At 38.4% G+C, this 19,237-nt stretch overlaps 1 long non-coding RNA gene across 1 annotated transcript in view; it reads right to left on the bottom strand.

The window, feature by feature from the left end:
- LOC128563156 (uncharacterized) overlaps positions 1-19,237 on the bottom strand; it is a 60,921-nt gene that overhangs the window by 16,261 nt on the left and 25,423 nt on the right. The window contains exons 3-4 of the long non-coding RNA XR_008373752.1: positions 9,149-9,251; positions 7,388-7,503 (exon numbers count right to left, since the gene is read on the bottom strand). This is a non-coding gene — a long non-coding RNA (uncharacterized LOC128563156). The remainder of the gene's footprint in view (positions 1-7,387; positions 7,504-9,148; positions 9,252-19,237) is intronic.

The raw sequence follows: 19,237 nt of genomic DNA, 5'->3' as shown, positions 1-19,237 counted from the left end.
TTGCAAAACCATGAAATGCCTGAAATCTGTGTGGTCTGTGTGTCCATCCCTCCCATTAGCTTCTTAGGGATTATGTCTGGGTCTTCACTGGTTTCATCATCTCCAGAAACCAGCACAATGCTGGTATAGAACAAACACTTTACAAATATTGATTGTTAATTTATAAATGGATTAATACAGTAGAGGAGAAGATAATTAACATTTAGAGAGAAACTCTGAAGTACCAAATAGAGATAGATATGTGAATTTTCACAGGGTATTTTTTTAAAAATAGATATGCTATGGATTAGATATGGATATGGATTGGATATAGATTTGGAGATGTTTTAGATATGGATATAGATATATATTAGATATGGAAGTGGATATGGACATATATTTAATTATAGATGCTGATCCAAATATTGATATTCAGAGCACCTATATAGATAGTTATACAATTGAATCCTCACAGGAATCCTTTTTTCTTTCTAAATCCTGGGGTTTTTAATTTTTTTAGATAGGAACCTGAGGTTCAAGGAAGGGCAAACATGTCCAAAGTCATATAGCAGACAAGAAAATGGCAGAGATGGGATTTCATTCTAGATGTATTTGGCTGCAAGGGTTATGCTCACATATAGCTATCCTAGGCACCAAAATTTAGAATGTTCTCTCTTCCAGCTACCTAGGCCAATCCTGCCTTAGCCCAAGTGCCATCCTGCTTCTGCCTTGCACTTAGTAAAGTCACCTCCTCTCTGTGCTTTTGAACACAAAAAGGAGGCCAGATGCACAGATCATGCCCCTAATTCAGACAGAACATCAGCTAAACAAAAGTTTGAAATTCCTTAAGCAAAAGCCTAATCTCATCTCTAAATCCCCTGACATGAACTCATCAGTTAACATCCGCCTTTATACAAGTCACTTCTACCTCACTTAAACTACATATCTATGGCAGGTCACTTCTATTTTTTTCTCACCTGTTCACCTTTCCCTGAGAAACCAAGTTCTCAATTTTTTGTGTTTTCTTTAGAGATGTCTCCAGGGCCTTAGATCTAATTCCACTCCTTGGCTCCCTCTTCAGCCATCCATTCTGAACAATTATTATTTCAAGCAATGGGCTCTGTGCATTCTCACTGCAAACAGAATGTCCCTTAGTGCTCTGTACAAAAGCAAACAGATATTTCTCTAGGCTTCAGAGAAAGGAGATTTTCTTTATAAATCTTAAAATAAATGTTTGTAATTTTTTTAGGGAGCAATGTGTGATTTGAGTCATTCTCACAGCTAGGGAAAACACGCCCTGGCAGTTTTTAGTTAACTAGTGGTTGGCAAAAGTTACTCATTCCTAGGTGTAGAATGACCAAAATATAGTCACTGTCTTCCTAACTTTATTTGCCAGAATTCTGGAATGAAAGACTGGTTTCACATCTCAAATTTCCCTCTCTTTGACTAACTGACTTTGTGTAAGCTTTATGTGTAAATTTGGTCACAAATAACATGAGAATAATCTTTTCTTTCTCACCTGGTTACTGGGTAGATCAACTAATGCACCCAAGAGTGCACTGAGCCAAGTTTTTAATAATTCATAGTATTACTCCTGTTTCCTACACAAGGAATGTGATTAGGGGTTTTACCATAGAGACATGTTGCTGACAGACTGGACATAGATATGGATTGGACCTGGATTTGGAAATGTGTTAAATAGGGACATAGATATATATTCCATCACTGAACATCATAGCACCATGTATCTAAATAATAAATGATATGGGAGAATTGGTATTAGGATTACAAGAGAAACTGAGTCAGGTCTGGACTATGACAGCAATAGCAAGCTGGTCAGTGTCCATTCTAGTGGTGGTACGACCATTTTAAATGGTCACTGACTGTATAGAAGCAGTAAAATCATCTCAATCACTCCTCTAAGTGTGTATGGTGCATTGTATTCTTGTTCAAAATATCCTCTGCCTCTCCTGGTGGGAAGGTTATATATTTTTTTGATCTTAGGCTTGGCCATGGGCAAACAAGACATGTGCCATTTGCCAGCAAAAACTTTAGGCACCAGCACACAATATGCATGTTCACTTTTTCAGCAAAGCCCCAGGGCAGGGTGCTCCTACATTCTGGGTCCTGCAATAATGAGATTATGAAGCAGAGAGAAAGCTGGCCTGTCACAAATAGGTAGTTTGAGTGAGAAATAACATGGGTAGGAATCCACAGAGATTAGTGTGTTTGCTCCTTTGAAATCCTGATACCTGATTCTCCTTCTGATCTAACGGCTTTCTCTTAAAGGTAAAATGCAGAGGTAAGCATCCAGAGACCTGAGAGTTCTAGTAAATTGAAGTTTTACTGAATCATTTCTGTGAAGAAACATACAGAAGCTTATTTGCCTCAGACAAGAAAAAATCTAGCTGTTGGAAGATACAAAAAAGTTCTGGTGAATAGCCCAATACATTAGCTTTTTTATTAGATGAATTATAAAAGTCAAGGATGAAATACACATAACAGTAACTGGCTTTCTATTTACAGGGAACATATAAAAACTCATGCACAGAGTACCGTATAATTTTGGACGGTCAGTTTATAGTCTGAGAAGATCATCCCATTTTTGTTTCCATACCAAATATTAAAAGGGCTATGTGTTTTTTAATATAGTTTTGACTTTTACCTTATCTTTATGCTCTTTATCTTGAAGACATTTCAATTACAGCTTTCTTGAAGATTCAATTAAACCTGACACCCTAAAAGAGAAATTAGAAAACTTATGGCACTTTTCTGAAGGGTTTTTTTGCTTTGTGTTTTTTGGGATTTTTTGTTTGTTTTTTGTTGTGATATAAAAGAGTTCTGAGAAATAAAATTATGTAAAATTTATCTAAACAGCAACTCTGATATGCACTCTAACATATTTATGTTTTGATGTACAGTATACAAGTAACTATTTTCTTTGGCAATTTTAACTCTAAGAAAAGTATGTGTTCCAAGAACAATATGTATTTGAGAACATTATTACGAGCTTTCTTTTCAGCAAAATTGAAATATTATCCATAGTCAGTCAATGAGCATATATTTCTTGTACTCTACTTAGTGGGATGGACTGTTTAAAGAACACCCAAGCAGAGAAGGATGAAAAAAAAAAAAAAACCACATTCCTGTGGTGACTGATGGCAGAGATTTAAATGGAAATAGTGGTAATTGCCAAAAATATTTTTAGTATTTGTAGTAGATGACCTCTAAAATGTCCCCACGTGAGCCCTGCCTGGACCTGGTGACTCACTAAAACAAAGAGGAAAAGTCACAGGATGGGTCATCTTCTCAGATTGTTTTACAAAGGACTGTGAGTTTCATCTCTCTCTTGCTTTCTTGCTCAGTTAAGGAAGCCAGCTGATGTGCTGTGACCTTCCCTGTGGAAAGACCCAAGTAGAAGGAGGCCCCTGGTGGCAGCTGGTAAAGACGTGAGGCACTAAATCCAGCAACATATAAGAAATTGAATCCTGGAACACCCTCATGAGTAAGCTTAGATGAATGATACCATGGCCCCTTCCCACACTTGATAGGCATCCCCATAAGAAACCATGAGGCAGAGGGCCCAGCTGAGCTGCACCAAGACTCTTGAATGCAGAAAACTTTGAGATAATAAATGCTTATTATTTTGAGCTTCTAAGTTGTGGGATAATTTATCACAAAGCAATAAATAACTAATACAGTATATTTAAGTACTGGAAATATTTCTTTCTTTTTTCATGTCAAGTCAATTAAATAATTATTTAAGTTCCACTATGTGCCAAGACTACAAAGGGAATATTAAAATACATGGACCTAGTCCCTACCCTCAAGGATTTCGAAGTCTAGTGAGAGAAGTAGATATATTGACAGCTTACAGTGTCACATTCAGTATTCTACACGCTGAGTTTGAATATCCCATTTGGAGGTGTCCTGTTACACCATCTTCTTCGTTACTGCCACATGCTACTGGCCATTCCTCCACACTAACCATGAACTTCGGCTGTTGGTCCACCGACCTCTGTCTATCTCCAGTGCCCTCAAGTAATGCACATTTCACTTCATAATTCATTTAAAAGTCTATCCTCCTACTCCATATGGTAAGCAACTTTCTGTTTAAGAAATGCCTTTATCTTGTTCACACCAACACAAAACACATTCACTGGCACTTGTTAGGTGACCACCAATTACCTATTTAATTAAGCTGAGTGGAATCTTTGACTCCCCTATTCCTCTGACATTCATCTTTGCCATTTGTTTCACTTCAGTAACTTAGTCACATGAGCCACACCTGGAATTTATTACCACCCAGAATGATACCTTTAAAAGCCTGAATTCTGAAAATTTACCCTCAGTCCATAGCCTTCCTTTTATCCATAATTCACCCTAACTCCTCTATTCAAGAGAAATTGCTTTCTGAAGTAATCTCCTGCCTTCATATTTCTCCTGTCCTAGCCAGACCTCCATGGTAAATTATTTCATCTAACTCATATCAGCCCCATCAGTACTCTGTCCACATGGCCTTCTGTCAACCCTGCCCAGTTAATCCCAGCCCTAACTTAACCTAGTTATGTACTGTCTTGACTCCTATTCCTGACAGTCAAGCACTACTATGCGCCCATGTTCATCACAAATATGTGCCACCACCACCACCACCACCCCCCACCAAGCTCAGCTGTCTTTTCAACATTGCTCAACAACCCTTTAAATCGTTCCTCTTTGGCTACCTCAAATATCTCACAAAAAGTTTTCTGGACTCTGACCACTACCTACCCTCTTTCTATGCCTCCATCCCCATCACACTGCTTAGAAGCCATGTCTTTACTTCACTGAAGTGATAGTTAACAACCATTAACGCACACAGCACTTACTGTACACCAGTTGCTGTTCCAAGTGTCTTACATTCAATACTCACTCTGATCCTAAGAGGTAAGTACGAAAATTAACATTTTATGGATGGAAAAACTAAAGCCCAAAGAGGTTAAGTAATTTCCTGAAGGTTATAACCCTTAGAAAGTCATATACTAAGAAGTTATAGTCAGTCTGTGCTCTCGCTATGAGACTACTTTGCCAGTTTGTAAAGATGATCAGGTGGAGGCCCCCTCAGTTTATCTTTCTTTTACCATCAAACATCAATATCTTAACCTATTATTCTGTTTTTAGCACCAAGTCAAAGAGGGAAAAAGAGTCAAGAGACGAAAGAGACTAGAGTACTTCCTCTTTTGAGCTAAGAGCAGAAAAAAATGGATGAAGTTATAAATAATGAAAGGATGTAACACATGGAAGATAATTAATAAATCAAAGTAAGAAAACAAAGGTCACAGAAAAAAAAGAATCAAATGCCATGAAAAGAAACATGTTCATGAATATTCATTGCAACTCTATTTATTACAGTGAAAATTGTGAACAATCAAAATATCTAAATAAATGTGGTGGAGATTGCCAGATATTCACTCAACCTCCATTCTCCTACTCTTTCTCACTCCAACAAAATCCTGATTGTTGGTGGTTGGTGGTATTAAGATAACCCACAAAAATATTAAATTTTCCTTAATTCCTTACAGAAAGGGATAACTGTGTGTTAAGATATGAACAACGAGATATAAACAGAATTGTTGGGTAGGATTTATATAAAAGTTCTTTGAAAAATAGACTACTTCACAAACACACAACTATTGGTCCTTGCCTTTTACCTCTTCCTGGCTAGAATGAAAATTTGATCGCTGGAGATTCAACAGCCACTTTGGGGTCATAATATTACCTGGAGGATGGAAGTCACGCTCAGTCTCTCTATCCCTGAGGACATCATAGAACCCTCACATCTGCCCAGGACTGCCCAAACTCTTGTCATATGAGAAAGATAAAACTTTAACACTTTTGTACTTCTTTTTTTAATTTAAGTCTTTAATGTTAGCATCCAAAAGTAATTCCTAGCTAACACAATGAGAATAGATATTTAATAAATCATGACATATTTATAATTTAGAATTCCATAAACTCAATCTTTAAAAGGTGGAAGTGTATACTATTCTGGAAAAAGTCCATAACATATTTATTATCAAGAAAAAAATTAAGTGAGTATGGGGGTGCCTGCTTGTAGTCTCAGGTGCTCAGGAGGCTGAGGCTCAAGAATCACTTGAGGCCAGGAGTTCAAGGCTGTAGTGCACTGTCTCTTAAAAATAAATAAATAAAGGAAAAGATAGCCATGGAATAATATATATCATATGATAATTTTTAAATTATAGATGCATGTATTTAAAGATATATATAATTTATTTAGGTATAGATATATATACTTAAAAGAGGGTTTAGGAAAATGAACACAAAATTGTTAGCAGTGTTTATCTTTAGAGGCTGGGAGATACTGAAGGCAGGAGGTATTCTTTAATCTGCATACCTAGTTATTATTTCAATGTTTAATAACAAATGTATGCTGGATCACTTCTGTTATAAAAAGAACAAGATGAGAGAAAGAAAGACAAGTTGATCAGAATCCATTCTACCCTAACTACTTGGGATCTCTTTAGACAGGGTCCCACTTCAGTGGCACATGAGACAACCTGTAAAGAAGGCTGTGCATTGGTCTAAACACATCGGTGCACTACATTAAAATAGAATTTGAAAGTTCAAATGCATTTTTTTCTTTACTTTCTATTCATTTCTCTTTGGCTCTTACTTAAGTGTTATATTTGGACATAAACACAAATATCTGTGTCACTCTTTAACCTGTATGTTTTTTCTTATTTCTTGACTGGGTCCCAAGTTTATATCCAGAAACCCGGCAGATATATGCTACAAGACTGCCTTCCTTTTGAATCACTACTACTTTTTGGCATGGACACCAATGTAAACAATGGAAGAGATTTCACCTGACTTGGAAAACTCAGCCAAAATTCTGTAGGCTTGGTAGGAAATAGATCTAAATGCACTCTTTGTGAATTGTTGGTAAATACAGGAAGCCATTTAAAACTCTCAATTACATTAATGCCTAGCATTTAATGGCTGCATTGTTTGACCAAACCACAAACACACTATATGAGTTGGTTTTTCGAGGAAATACCAAATATACTCTCTATGTCCACACAATTACATTTTCAAAATGCTTTTTTACCACTTATCAAAAGGAGTTGAGGAACTCCAAGAGATGAGATTCTCTTCTTAAAGCTCTAAACAGAGATGGAAATATGCCTTTTCTTTTTTTTTTATCATATTCTATAGAATCCATTTGATTGAGAAGTGAAATCTAATTATACAAATCCTAAATATAAGATTTTAACCAAAAAAGTATTTTTCTATCAATATAACATTAAGAACTAAATTGAAATTAAATAAAATTAACATTAAATGTTAAAAATATAACATTAAATTTCTAGTAAGGAAAAAATCTGTAACTATATTTGCTACACCCTACCTTGTAATGCTCAGAAACCACAGATCCAAGTGAAGTTTACTGGAATACACAGGCATAGATTTTCTCCATTGGGCAGAAAAAGCCACTTCTTCTGCCAGAGACCACTTTTACCTGACCTGTATCAAATTGATCAGGAAGAGAATGAGAATTGCTAGAAGAATTGTATTACTCATTCTTTTACCTCCTTTCTATTTAATGGAGAAATGAAGAGTATTGCTTCTTACACCTTATTTATATACTAGCCTTACTTTTTGTGGGATTATTCTATAAAGAAGAGTTAATAGAGTCATAACAATCCTGGCAGCCTCTGGCAGACACACAATAGAAAAACACTTGGAAAATGATGATGCATATAAGAGAAAAAAAGAGCCACATATTTTAAATGGACATGAAGATAAGAAGAAACAATTGTTATTTCAACTTACAGTTTGTTGTTTTACGAAAAACACCAGTAGAGGATTCATTTTTGTATAATAATGAAACAGCCTAGCATCTAAGATCATGTGTACCAATTCACACTGATTTTGATGCAGCCGAAAGTAAGGGGCACAGCACCAATATTCACTTATTCAATATTCATTCATTCAAAACCATTTTGGGAAGTTGGGAGTGGTGGCCACACCTGTGATCCCAGCTATTTGAGAGGCTGAGGCAGAAAGATTCTTTGAGCCTAGGAGTTTAAGACTGAAGTGTGCCATCATAGTGCCTGTGAATAGCCACTGAACTCAAGCCTGGGCAGAATAGCAAGAACCCATCTGTTACAAAAAAAAAGGCATTTTGGAGTACCTATTATCTACCAGGCACCTCATCTGTTATAAAACAGGGCATTTTGGAGTACTTATTATCTGCCAGGCACAGTGCTAGATTCTAGTATCAACATTGTTTTTGTACTGTTGCAAATTTTATTGTCCTTCTTATCCTTTATTTCTTTCCATCCTTTCAAATCCACACTCAGTGAACAAATTATTTTCTCAGTCTTGAAAAGAATACTGGAAATGAACATACATGATTAAACCATTCCACCAATAAGATGACAACAGCAATGATATCTCTCTTGCTTGCAATCAATCTAATCATTAGGTTCTACTCTAAAATTTAAATATGAATCTAACTGGGTTGATTGAGGACTCTTTTGGGCCACAGGCATAGTCACATTCTTTAAGACAAGTGAGTACTTAAGTGTGAACTGAGATGATGAGAAGAGTGTAGTATCTGGAAGAGTGTAGCATTTGTTAGTTATTTCAATTTTGGTGTAGCATAAGACAATATAGACATCTGTTTTTCAAAGAACTCTTTTGAAAAATTCTAGAAAATCCTAAGTAAAACTAAGAAATTTTAAGAGCAAAGGGATCGTCTTCATCTTCCCAAGGTTTGCTGAACTGGCAAAAGGCGAAGTAATAGGAGAAAAGGCACACAAACTTACATGCTAGAGGGAATCACAGAGTGATTATCCAATAACCCAGGTGCTGTACAGAACCTTATACACCCTTTTTCATTAGCAAGGGGAAAGATGGAGATTATAGACAATTCATTTGAGGGGCAGTAAAGCCTTAGGAAGAATGAATGGATTCCATAGTTGGGAGACAGAAACATTATAGAAGGTGAGAGATGGAGCTACACAGCCACAATGGTCACCTTATTGTACAGAAAGTCCCTCAGGTAATCTCTCAGAGCTGCCCTCAGGAGAGTAGAAGAAAAGTCTTCCTGGGCACACGATACAATGACTCCCAGCTTCTTCTCTTTTCTGGGGGATCATCTTACCTGATTATTTGATGAATCCTTAAGGAGGGGGATTAAAACAATTGCATTTTTCAGAAAGAAGCTTCCTTGGTCACATCAGGAAATTCCAGAGTCTTTCCCTGTGCTTGGAGAAGGGAAAAAAAAACAAGGTTAGAGGGACCTCAATTCTGAGGAAGCTTTTAAGGCCTCTCAGCAAGTTAAAGTTCTAGTCTTTGGAGTATCCTTTACTGAGCTCCAATAAAGCCAATATTAGAAAAAGGGAGAAAATTGACTTTTGAGAAGTGATTCCCTGAAGGAGAAAGAAAAGAATCAATAACTTGAAAATACACTGGCGGAAACACCATACCCTAATTGCAAAATCAATAACAGTGACCCAGAGCTTAAATAGCCCTGTCAAGGGAATCAGACTAGCAGAGGGAAGGAGGAAGAGTCCTAGAAATCTGCAGATGTGGCCTCTTTACTCATGTGGATTGTGACTCCATGTGAGACACTTGTTCTCTCTTTTATCTCATTTATTGCTTTTCTAAAACTACATTTACTACACTCAGGACATTTCTCAGGCAGTTTCACCCCTTTATGCCTTTGCAGCTGAGCTGTTCCTACATGTGGAATCTCCTTCCCACCTTCCCATCTTTCCCAACTCTTCTGATGAGTCTTCCCCCTAATTCCCAAGGCAGAAATTGAGCCTCCCACCCTTGTATGTGCCTTCCACTGTATCAACAACTCAAACTCTTTCTCCCTTTTAAGTTAGACTCTATTTCCTTTTTATTCCCTCTTATCTGTGAATCTTTAATCCTTGTGCGTTTTTTTGTTGGTTTTTTTTTTTTTTGGACTCTTGCTCCCTGTTCCACAAAGGCTGTAGGAAGGATGGATGAATGTTAAAGACTCCAAGACTCCACTCTATATTCCAACTCCCTAAGATTCAATGGATTTCAAATATCTAACAGAGAAAATTGCACATTTATGATTCCGGAAATACAGAACCTTTTAATCATAGCATCAGATGAGGCTAGCTCACTTTTGCCAGCAATAATTAAAGTTAACTGAGCAAAGTATGAAAACAATAGGAGACCCTTGTTTGTCACTTTCTAGTACCTGGGAGCCCCCTGCTGTCCAGAAAAGTAAAAGACACTGAAACCTCTACCCAAGCCAATAAAGCATGTTGGACACTTAATGTGCAACCTTAAAAACTTACTTCTGCTGTTTCATATGCCAAACAGTCATTATTGTCCTCTACCAACAGCCTGTATACCACTCTGCTGCTCCTTCTCCTTGTATTCATTGACGTCACCATAATGTACTATGTGCCAGGCACTGTGCTAAGCTCTTCACATGCATTTAATCTAACATAGCATTTAATCTCTCATTAACTCAACAGGTAAGACAGGTGTTTATTTCAGTGAAAGGAAAATAGGCTTAGGATGGTTGAATAATTTGCCTGAGGAGATATATACATATATAGCAGGAACCAAAGCTGGGGTTTGAACCAGAAATTCTGGATGCACAGGTCTTAACCACTTGCTTCCTTCCAAAACATTTGTTCTGCGTTCAGCCTACATCTTCCTCTCAAAGGCTCCTGCTACTGCAATTCACTTTCATAGCCACGTTTCTCACTTCCTGCCTCTCTCATTCCACTGAAATCTAATGTTTCATCATTGTGGCCTTATTAATTGGTGAACTGGTTTTCTAATATCAGAAAGCTACCTACTTTTTCTTTTTCTTTTTCTTTTTTTTTTTTACAGTCTCACTCTGTCACCCCATCTACAATGCAATGTCATCATTGCTCACAGCAACCTCAAACTCCTGGGCTCAAGTGATCCTCCTGCCTAAGCCTTCGGAGTAGCTAAGACTATAGGTGAATGCCCCCATTATGGCTCAGTTTCACATTTTTTGTAGAGACAGGGTCTCAATCTTACTGAGTCTGGTCTCAAGCAGTCCTCCTGCCTCAGCCTCCTAGAGAGCTACTTACCCAGCCTACCTACTTTTTCTGAACTCTCAGACTTTTCACTCTCAGACATGGCCCTAGGGCCATGTTCCAAGCCTAGGAGGATTCTCTGATGTCTCCTTCCCAACCCTTTGCCTACATTGTGGCAAGTCTATGGGTCTTAGCTGGTTCTGCTACCCTCTCCTAATATCCTAATACTGACACTACTCGAACCCTGGTGTTCTTCATCCACCATAACTAACTTTGCACTGACATTACAGGTGGAAAAGTTGCTTTTGGAGACCAACAGGTTTGAATCCGTGCTGAGCCACTTGTTACTTGTGTAATGATGAACAAGACTCACTGCATAGCCTAATTTAACAGAATGGGTTATTCGAAAGCCTCCCCAAATCCACCCACACATCCAAGGCATGGCACAGATGATGAACATCAGGTTTTAGGGATTTCGTAGTGCCATATTTTCCATTCTCTCTCCCTCAAAACCTTCAAATAATTTTTTGACCACTTAACTTGCACTGGCCATAAAAGTCACTAGGCATATTTTATGAGGGGTGAAATAAGCATGAACCATAAGTGTTAGATAAACTAACTTTGTAAGACTAAACTAATTAATGTCATTTGCCTTAATGGCATTAATAAAAACTTTTTTAATTATTGCGGTATTTTACTAGCAAAATACAGCAGGAAATGTAAGCGGGTTGCATATAGATTAAACAATCGTGCACATACCTAACATCTTCGAGTAGATAATTTCAAACAAATAACCACATTTAACCAGAAAAAAGGTGGCGGGTAGGGAAGGAAAAAGGGAAACAATGGACAAAGATGATCTGAGACTCCCAGATTACAGACCTTACATGGCTTTCCTGGCTACTGAAAACTGTTTTAAAGGCAGAAACAGCCTAAGGCAGAAACAACTTTCACTGACTCTAAGGTTGCTTAAACATTATAACAAAACAACCAGTACTGACTCTAATTCTTCTATGTCTGGTTGTCTTTTTCAAATTACTTTTGGTCAAAATTGTGCGCCCAGCTTTTGTTTTCTTACACTTATTCTAAACACAAGTATTAATTACAGAAAGTGTTAGGCAAGGACCCAGCACACACATGAAATGTTAAGTGTGCTAGATGGACGCTTATTTTGAGAAATATGTTCTTGGCTAGTACTTTGTGGGAATGAAGACTGAAAAGCAGAATTGAATGCTTCACAATTTTGAACTTGACTTGGGAGCTGAGAATCAAATATGAACAGTAATCAATTTACCTAAAAATTACATAAAACCAATGTGAACTTCGAGGGATGTTTGGTACTCCATAGTGTTACTTTTCATCAGTGAAACCCATGTACTTTCAGAAGGAGGCAGCTTAAGAAGTTTGATGAGTTTCCACTGACGATGCTGTTGGCAGATCACTATATTCTGGGAAAACACAAGGTGGGGGGCAGCTGGTGCAGATTGAACGAGGGTCAGCAAATTAGAGGAATGGCCAAGATAAGTGGATACCAGGAGAGTACACAGAGGCTGATCATAATCATGAAAGCTCCCCTCTCTGCTAAGGAAGTAACATATACAAGCAGTAGACAGAAAATGCCTCAGTTAATGAATCAGAAATCAACTATGTTTGCCACTCAAGCGGGCAAGAAGCAACATAAAAATAATTGCCAGCGGTTAGAAGGGTCTTACAATCATCAGCATCAGCATTGTATGGACATGTCATGATCAGGACACATACAAGCCTCCAGAACCACAGGGAAAGTTCTATTCTCAAAGAATAGTACTGCTGTTTTAACTTGATCTACCAGTTAATGTGCTTCACCAAAGAGGAGGAAGTTGGCTAATATTTAGGCATCTTCAAATGGGTTTTTGAAAGTTTTCTAGTGAGTTCTAAGTTAGTGAAAAAAATTGTTTCCTTAGTACCTGATTTCTCTAGAAAGAGATCATAAAGATTTTATTTCAGTGATTTAAGTCTTTATGTTGAAGTACCAATTATACACCTGAGCTAGAATAATGTAGGAAAGACTTTTAATATGGGTTTCACTCATTGAATAATCAGGAAGAAATGTTACTAAAAAGGAAGTCAGAAAATAGAAAAGGGGCTAAAAAATATTAAGTACTTGAGTAAGACCATCAGACAGCATTTAATAACTATATTTGGTTTTCTAAAATAAAGTTATCAAAAAGCACTCAAAAAACATTTTGTTCTCTAAAAGAGAGATTTATGACTCTATAATGTCTTTTTTAATATTTTCTGATAAAAAGTAATACATGCTGATTGTGCAAAGCTTGAAAACCAAAAAGACATAAATAAATACCACTCAATTTCACTATCCAGACATTATTGTTGTTAATATTATGGTATTATTCTTTAAACTTTCTTAATCTCCCCAAGACTAAGTTTCCTTATTTGTCAAATAGGATTAATTACCATACCCTTAAGGTTACTATGTAAGTTAAATAGATAATACATATGATAGCTTAGTGTTTGGCACAGAGCAAGCACTCAAAAAATGTTAGCTGTCAATATGTTTCAATGCATACATCCATTTATTAATTTACAAATCAGGGTCTAACAGCTGTTGTTTCCTATGCTGCTTCTTCCCTTAAAAATATCATGAACATTTTTCTAGGTCATTTAATATTCTTTTTTTTTTTTTTTAAGACAGAATCTCACTATGTTGCCCTCAGTAGAGTGCTGTGGCGTCACAACTGACAGCAACCTCAAACTCTTGGGCTTAAGTGATTCTCTCCTCAGCCTCCCAAGTAGCTGGGACTACAGGCAACTGCCACAATGCCTGGCTATTTTTTGTTGCAGTTATCATTGTTGGTTAGCTGGCCCAGGCTGGGTTCAAACCCACCAGCCTCGGTGTATATGACTGGCCCTGTAACCCCTGTGCTAGAGGCGCCAAGCCCATTTAATATTCTTTGTAACATACTTTTAATAGTGGCGTAAGTAGTATTCCATTCTGAAGGTCACTAGTTCTCAGCCAGTTTCATCTTGTCCTCAATGGGCATTTTGCAAGTCTAGAGATATTGTTGATTGGCACTACCAGAAAAGTGAGATGCTAGAGGCCAGGGGTACTGCTGAACTTCCCGCCATGCACAGGACAATCTCCCCCAACAGCGAGTTCTCCAGCCCAAAATACCAAGTGCTGCAGTTGAGAAACTCAAGAGTGTATCAGGATTGTTTTTTAACCAATCCATTCTTATTAGACCTTTAAATAAATTTTGTTATTATTGTAAGTAACGCTGGAAAGAAAATCCAGGTAATTGCTGCTTGGTGAAAGTGTTCTGTGGTCTGCAGGATAATTTAATTTAAATGAAATTTAAATTTAAACATTAGACACATTCTAGGGGTGATGAATTAGCACTTGAAATATCCTAAAAGGAATCAACATTTTAAGAGTCGATTACTTGGTACTTAACCCATTCTTACTGGTATCTCATACCAGAGGCTGTGTTAATTACTATAAGTGGCATTAACAATAATTTTTATTGGTGTAATTAGTGATGTTTGTTTTAAGTTATTAGTAAGGAGTAAATTATAAGACTCTACTTTTCGGATGCCTAAGATGCAGAGTCAGAGAAGTCTGGGGATTTAAAGCTGTGGTAAAGTATTTGCCATCCCTCATTGTAGACCCCAAACCTGGTTCACAATGCACCAGTCCTATCCCCAAACCATTGTTGTGTTAGCCCTTTAATCAGAGTGCTGGTGACCATCCCTAACACAGAGAGTCGGCCTCTCTGAGAGGTTTATATGTGGATCATGTTCAAATTGGTTCCTGATATTGTTGTTCAACTACTTTGAAGGACACACACAAAGACACACACACACACATATAAAAGCCAAAAGATTGCTATTTTGAAGAGCTGGGGTCTTGGCATCATATCTATTTGGGTTTGATCTAGATTCTTACTTGGTCTCATGACTTGGAGCAAGTCCCTGCTCTGAGCTTCAGTTTTCTACACAAAATAAGGATCATCGTTTTAGTGACCTCAGCATAACTGTGATGATTAACTTTAAATTGTGAAACATTAACTTGTATTAGAATGCCCGGCACGTTGTTGTACACATGCTACAAATGTTAGCATTATTTTCACATTTTATATCTAACTCTACTTCACTCCTTAGAATAAATTTCTAGAATCTGTGTATGTGTGTATGTATAATGATGTGTCAATGTCGCTTCACTGATTATACCGACTGTACCACTCAGGATTGGAAAATTTTTTTAAGTGAATCAAATAGTTTTTAGTTCAAATGGAATTACTTAATATTAAAAGGGAAAAAATTAATATGAGAGAAAAGATAAAACTAGCCTACCCAATTATTAAATCCACGCATTATCCCATTTAAGAAAAAAAGGGCTGATGCCATGTAGATTTATGCATTGTCTGGATTAATCTTTAAAGTAGATTTCCTAGTTTGTTTTTTTCCTTCACCCTAGAGGCATTGCAACATAGTATGATTTGGGATGAATGAAAGAGGACCTCTTCTTCCTTCCTCTTTCCGTCTCCCTCTTTTCCTCTCTCCCTCCTCCTCTCCCTCGATTTAAGGATCTAGAAACTGCAAGGGGTTTTAAGTGCCTCAGTTATAAAAATTATGTTGAATTTAAAAAAATCTTGTATGACAAGCAAAGAGATTTTTAACTTATCTCATATACCATTTTTTTAAACCTCCACATTATTGACATTTGGAAAATTTACAGAAATACTTTGTCATTGAGGGCTCTGTGGCTGTCCTATGCATCAATGAAGAATGTTCAGCAACATTGCTGGCTTTAACCACTAGATGTCAGCAGCAGCACTTTCCCCACCCCTCTTTCCCCTAACTTGCCCCCCTAGTTGTTCAAACCAAAATCCCTTCAGATACTGCCCACTTTCTTCTAGGGGACAAAATCAGCCCCCTTGAACACCACTGCCCTAGACAAAAGGGAAGTCATTGAAGTGTTTGAAGAAATCAGTCACAATTAAAATCTCAACGTTATTTCAATTGTATTAGAATCAATTTCAATGTTAATGTTAGAAAGGTCTAATTAACTTTTTTTTTTTTTTGACAGTCTTACTCTGAGTCGTCTTAGCTAACTGTAACCTCAAACTCCTAGGCTCAAGTGATCCTTTTGCTTCAGCCTCCCAAGTAGCTGGGACTACAGATGCCTGCCACAATGCCAGGCTAATTTTTCTTTTCCTCGTAGGGACAGGGTCTCACTGTTACACAGGCTGGTCTCAAACTCCAGAGCTGAAGCAATCCTCCTGCCTCAGCTTCCCAGAGTCTAGGATTACAGGCGTGAGCCACCATGCCCAGCCAAGGAAGGTCTAAATAACTTTTTAAAGAACTGATCAAAAAGGAGAAATCTATGAGGAAATTTGCTGTCCAATATCAAAACACACTCTAAAGCTTTGTTATGTAGACTGGGATACAGGACTTGAAGAGATCAAAGAAATGGAAGAAACAGATTAGTTTTGCTGAAATATACTGAAACATAGGAACCTTCACACAATACGATGGTATCTTAATGGTGTAAATTGGTACAATCCTTTGAAAGCTATTTGTCTATATGTATCCAGTTAATAAAATATTTATACCTCTGGAAACTCACATACTGCCACAATTTTGTGATTATTAAAAATTATCTGTATGAAGAATATGTATTAATATGCAAAGATGCCTATGCAACATTAAGTAAATAAAACACAGAATACAAAAAAATAATAAATTCAGGGACTAGAGAGAAAGCAGACTAGTAGCAGCATGCACATCGCTCTTGTGGAGATCAAAAGTGGTAAATAGACACCAACCTTTGGACCTGAGTGAGAACACTGGGGATCCACAGAGGAAGCAGGAGGGAAGTAAAGAAGACAGAAGTGGGACGAGCAGCTCAGCAGGACTAGAGGTAACTAGCAAAGGTGCCCACAAGTGGGAAAGCCCACACTTGATGCTTCCCTTGAGGATATTGCAACCAGAGTGGTGGGAGGGCCCCTCCACTGTGGAAGAGCCCTGACTGGAGCCCTTATTGCTCCAGAGAGAAGAAATGTCCAAGCCCTGGGTGCTGTGACTGGCACCATTGTAACATCACAACCCCAAGAAGCTAGTTTTGCCAGGGGTCAGATCTGTGATGCAGCCTCCCTCCTGCTTCTAGCAGGTATGTGGGGAATAGCAACTGAGGTTGTTTGTGGGTGCCTGTGGGCAGGTGACTTCATTGGACCCCTCCCCTATTGCTACCTTGGGCCCTGGGCAGAGCAGGAATCTAAGGGCCCAGCATTTGCTTCTGTGGCCTGGATAATCCTGATCGACTGCACTTCCTGTGCTACCTGGCTGAAACGTATGTCTGCAGCCCTCAGTGCAGCCTCCAGTCCACTGCCAGGGCAGCTGGACCATTGCTACCATCAAGAATGAAAGGCCTAAAGTGGGACAAAGTCCAGCACAGCTATGGCCTGTGGATGTAAGTCAACTACACACTATGAACCACACAATCCACATCACATGCCATGCCACACCTGCATGCCCTGACCCATGGCCACTCCAGCCCACATGCACAAGCACCAGGCCCTGTGCACTAAGTGCCCTGCTCTGCAAGTCCGCTTGGTCCAGGTGTCCTGCTTCACATGAGCTGTAACCCGCTGGCATGCTTCATACTGGGCCACTCTGCCCGAGGCCCTGAGTACATGCTATGTACTATGCTGCACCCTGCATAGACTTTGTTCAGTCCACACTGCTGTCACCTCAGCTGTCCAGGCCTGCATGCATCTGCACCAAGCCCAATGAACCTCCTCCATTCCACTGGGCACACCCCATCTTGCTGGCCAGCTCTACCTTGTGTGCATATCTAGTACCAGGAGCTGACCTTGCCACAGTGCCCCAGTGACAAACTTGAGAGAACAGGGGAGACACAGCAGAGCAGCAGCATTAAAGGCTAATGGTGCATCTGCCCCTCTCCTGCGTATTCAAGCTTCTGGAGTAGGACCCAAGCACATCATCAGGGGAACCATCCATACCTTCACAGAGCAACAGAGGTATCAGCAGAGGAGAACAGGTATACAGTACCTGCTATCTATTTTGAGCTGAGACAAGTGGCACCAGATGAGAGGGCACCAGTATAAAATCCCTGGCAACATGAAAAAAACAGGTTGTCTTGCCACCTCCAGAGGGTCACAGTAGCTCTCCAGTAATGAGCTTCAACCAAAAGGTAATTGTTGATGGGGCAGATATGGAATTCAGATTATGTGTGGCAAATAAGGTGGATGAAATCGAACAGATGGTAGAAAACCATCTCAAAGAAAGAAAACACTATTCAGGACATGAATGAAAAATTCACTCAAGAGCTAGATAACATTAAGAAAAGAGACAACAGAACTTGAAGAAATGAAAGAGTCAATTAGGGGCTCAGTGCCTGTGGCTCAAGTTGGAATTCCAACCTAAGCTGGCAGGTTGGAATCTAGCCTGGGCCCACCAAACAACAATGATGGCTACAACAACAACAACAACAAAAAATAGCCGGGCATTGTGGTGGGTGCCTGTAGTCCCAGCTACTTGGGAGGCCAAAGCAGGAGAATGGCTTGAGCCCAGGAGTTGGAGGTTGCTGTGAGCTGGGATAGCATAGCACTCTACCCAGGGTGACAGCAAACAAAAAAAAAAAAAAAAGATTCAATTAGGGAATTGCAAAATGCATCAGAAAGCTTTGATAACGGATTAGACCAAGCAGAAGAATTTCAGAGCTGGAAGACAAGGATTTTGAAGTAACCCAATCAGTAAAACAATGCAAAAGAAATAAAATAACAAAGAAGAATGAACAATCACTGAGAGAAATATGTGATTATGTGAATCAAAGTAATATGATAATTATAGGTATCTCTGGGGAATAAGCATAGAAACCCTATGTGAAAGAATAATAGAGGAAAACGTCCTTGATATTGCTAGATATTTAGATATCCAGATGCAAGATGGTCATTGAACAACTAGAAGATTCATAACAAATAAGACATCGCCAAGACATTAGTCATCGGGATAACCAAAGTCAAAGTGAAAGAGACAATCCTAAAAGTTATGAGATGAATGGAACAAATTGCTTACAAAGAAAAACCCATCATACTAACAGCAGACCTCTCAGCAGAAACCCTTCAATCCAGAATGAACTGGGGTCCCACTTTTTGTCTTCTTAAATACAATAA

The sequence above is a fragment of the Nycticebus coucang genome, chromosome 13 (assembly GCF_027406575.1).
Source record: "Nycticebus coucang isolate mNycCou1 chromosome 13, mNycCou1.pri, whole genome shotgun sequence".
NCBI classification, from domain to species: domain Eukaryota; kingdom Metazoa; phylum Chordata; class Mammalia; order Primates; family Lorisidae; genus Nycticebus; species Nycticebus coucang.
This window is presented reverse-complemented; position numbering and strand designations above follow the sequence as displayed.